The sequence below is a fragment of the Procambarus clarkii genome, chromosome 80 (assembly GCF_040958095.1).
Source record: "Procambarus clarkii isolate CNS0578487 chromosome 80, FALCON_Pclarkii_2.0, whole genome shotgun sequence".
NCBI lineage: Eukaryota > Metazoa > Arthropoda > Malacostraca > Decapoda > Cambaridae > Procambarus > Procambarus clarkii.
This window is the reverse complement of record NC_091229.1, coordinates 11,801,515-11,805,339: the sequence shown is the minus strand read 5'-3', so window position 1 is coordinate 11,805,339 and position 3,825 is coordinate 11,801,515. Positions and strand designations below refer to the sequence as shown.

The 3,825-nt window shown below is 40.0% G+C and overlaps 1 long non-coding RNA gene across 1 annotated transcript in view; it reads right to left on the bottom strand.

Annotated features, from left to right (window-relative positions):
* Window positions 1-142, bottom strand: part of LOC138357753 (uncharacterized) — a 38,646-nt gene extending 38,504 nt beyond the window's left edge. The window contains exon 1 of the long non-coding RNA XR_011225132.1: window positions 1-142. This exon is cut by the window's left edge and continues 85 nt beyond it. This is a non-coding gene — a long non-coding RNA (uncharacterized lncRNA).
* Window positions 143-3,825: the final 3,683 nt, after the last annotated feature.

Here is a 3,825-nt window from a genome sequence, read left to right as displayed (position 1 = left end):
GTGACCAAGACCTGTGGCAGGTGAAAGATGCAGTAGGTGTTGCTGGCGGGACACATGTGGCTGGTGTGGGGTTCCCCGGGCGCTTAAGGATGTACTGAGAGATGTTCCCCAAGGAGATCGCTGGCACCTCTCACAGTTCCCTTGGTCCGCGCAGCGTAAAAACTGAAACTGTGTTGTCAAGCACGAGCCGCAGCTAACCAGTCCAGGACGACGCATAATATGACTCGTTTTCTTAACACATTGGTCGACCTGGTAACCTCTGGGTTCCTGGAACACTGCTGAGTCTCTCCGGAACGTATTCCTCGTCCACAACACTGATTACCTCACTCTGCTTACCTAACTTTGTTTATATAGCAGTGTTACCCTAACAGTGCTTATAGCAGTGTTACCTTAACAGTGCTTATAGCAGTGTTACCCTAACAGTGCTTATAGCAGTGTTACCCTAACAGTGCTTATAGCAGTGTTACCTTAACAGTGCTTATAGCAGTGTTACCCTAACAGTACTTATAGCAATGGTACCCTAATAGTGCTTATAACATTGTTACCCTAACAGTGCTTATTGCAGTGTTAACCTAACAGTGCTTATAGCAGTGTTTGTATGACAGTGCTTGTATAGCAGTGCATACCTATATATCAGTGCTTATATAGTAGTGCATACTTAATTAGGCCTAAATAGCAGTACTTACCTTACAGTGCTTATATAGTAGTGTTTATCTAACAATGCTTATAATGCAGTGATTATCTAATTACCTGTTTCCTGTTTATATAGCATTTATCATATAGTAGTGCTTACCTAGCATTATTTATATAACAACGTTAGCCTAACAATGGTTGTATAGCAGTGCTTATATAGTAGTGTTTATCAATCACTGGATATATAGTAGTGCTCATAAAGCAGTGCTTATGTAACAGTGCTTACTTAACAGTGCTTATATCAGTGATAATACAGTAGTGCTTACCTAACAGTGCTTATATAGCATTGCCTATCTAATAGTGCATATATAACAGTGAGGTAGCTTAACTATGTTTATAAACAGCACTTATCTGTCAGTGCTTATATGACATTGCTTACCTAACAGTGTTTATGAGAGTGCCCACCAAACAGTGCTTCTATAGCAGTACATATATGCATTGCTTACCTAAGAGTGCTTACTTAACAGTGCTTATAGCAATGTCTACCTCACAGTGCCTACCTCACAATGCACAATCAATACCTCACCACCTCTCAATCGTGATTTGTGGAGTCACCTAGGCTCCACAAAGGAGCTGTGATTGGTGGATTTGAGCACAGAGGGGACCCACTGGTCCGGTCCTGGTTTGGGCGCCAAAATTCATTCTGAACGATGCCGTTGCGTTAGATGGGTGTGTTTACGTAGCTAAGGCCAAGCTTCAAGAAGTGACACCTAAGTCATTCCCATCTCATAGTACAATCAACGCGACTCTGCCGTAGAGAGGCAGAATCTGGAATCCGCAAGTGAAAGTACCTTGATTTAGTGAGGAGAGGACTTATAGCAGATGTAAAGTCGTCGGTCGAATGATAGCCGAGCAGAGGCAACATACTGTGTCGGTTATATCCGCGATTAGTATTGACATCGTTCGTCATCCATGCCTTAGTCTAAAGGTATCTGATAGAGACGAAACTGGGGAAGGCTTCCCTGTGTAGTGGGGGAGCCTTCATTCTTCACCCCTGGCTCACGCTGCACCACGCCGTGGTCATCCGTCGTTCTGTCCTAACCATGAGGGGGTAGTGAGGGAGATCTTCAGCTCTGCAGTGCTTAGTCAGTATTAATGAGTTTGAGTGATTGTGGAGGCCGGCCAAGGTAAAGTGAGTACTCTCTTGTGTATTGGTGTAAGACTCAGTAACTGAATTCGAATCTCAGGGATCCATCTAGCATTGTCCATAAAACACGTGTTCATGTGATCAGGAATTGTAGACGCGTGAACAACACCTGTATAATTAACGCCAAGCAGTCCGAGGGAAGAACCCAACTGTGTGAAGGACGTAAAGTTGTGTCGGCTAATTACCGTCATTGTTGTAACTTTTCCATTGTAAAGTGTGGTTTATGTGTTGCATGATTTATATTCCATATATGTGATATCTTTCCAGGAGTATCCAGTACCGGCAGTGAATAACATTAATGTATCTGTGACTGTGTACTGGGAGATTTCCCAGTGGTGTTTACTGTAATATTTGTACCAGTGTATTTGTTATACAAAGTGTGTGTTGTGTGACTTTTGGGCGGAGAATATATATTTTATTTCCCTGTGGGTGGTGTGACGTCCATTGCAGGCTGCTGCAAAGTGTACCATGTTGTGTGTTGTCTGTATGACAAGACCTTGGGTGTAATCTTTATTAGTTGGACAAATTAAGGATTCAGAGAGTTAATGAGGGTCATTAACTTCACCTAGGGGTAGCACATTGCTTGATGAGGGAACTGTCGTGTTGAGATTAATGTAATACGTACGGGAGAAATTAGTGGTCCGTGGGACAGCTGATTGATCACTCTAGCTAATTAAGGTAATTAGCATAGTCATAGTGACTATTCACACAGTGGGTTAGGGACACTCAAGAGGGCGACGGTAATTGTGTTAACGTAAATTGCTCTTGATTAATTATCTGCCCATTGGACGGCTAATTAGTGACTCAAGTTATTTGAGGGTAATTAACGTCATATGGTTTTGACTGACTGCCGGAGGGCAAAGTCATATGAGCTAACATAATTCGTTGGATTATTCCGTCTAGCTATCATAATTCGTTTATGCTATTAATAATATTATTAATATTAATAATAATATTAATAATATCAATAATTAATAATATTAATTATTTTATTAATATAAATATTAATAATATTAATTATTAATAATATTAATAATATTAATAATATTAATATTAATAATTTATTTAATAATTTGGATTATTCCGTCTGAGCTAGCATAATTCGTTGGATTAATCCGTCTGTGGGACAGCTGATTAAGCACTAAAAGTTAATAAGGAGTAATTAACACCCGCCAGTTCGTGAATTCACAGTGTTTGATGAGCTCTGCTTAAACAGTGTGGAGAGTAACGTATACATGTAGTATTAATCATCATTCCGTGAGGCAGGTAATTAATTTCTCAAAGTTAATTAGGGTAATTAACCCTCATTAAAGTAAATTTGACACAGACTGGTGAGGAACTGTCGATAGGGTGACAGTGGGGGTTAACATAACTCGTTGTGGTTCAAGTAGTTTTCAAGTCGGCAGTAATTAATTGGTAATTACTCACTGAATACTTGATGGGTCAAGTATGATGTAATTAAGGATGAGCGAGTTAGCATGTTGACAGCTAAGTGTCTGAGAGACACAACTGTGTTTAACGTAAACTAATTGTTGCTGACTGCTGTTGACAGTCAATTAATGTAATTAATCACTGAGGATCAATTAATATAACTTTTATTCTATTGTTTGATTGTGTCTTGAGAGGCAAGTGTTAATGTAGAATTGATAGGAGGTCCCCTGTGTTGTCACTTAACCACCTAGTCGTTATGATATCATTACAGGGGGGGGGGGGGCAGCAAAAGTTGTCTTAGCAAGTTGTGATTATTATATTTATATTGCAGTGGGCTGCAAGTAATCTTGATTGCAATTTTGCATAACCAGTTTGCACATCTGTGTTCAGTTAGTTCATTGTTTCAGCCTGAAGCGATCACGGATAGGATTTCGTAGTTATACTTGGAGTGGCAATTGACAACAGTCATTGCTATACTAAGGCTGTTAAATTAGCTGTTGGTATTGTGCCACTGAAAGACAATAATGTACTTGTCGGAGAAATTGTCGGTTACC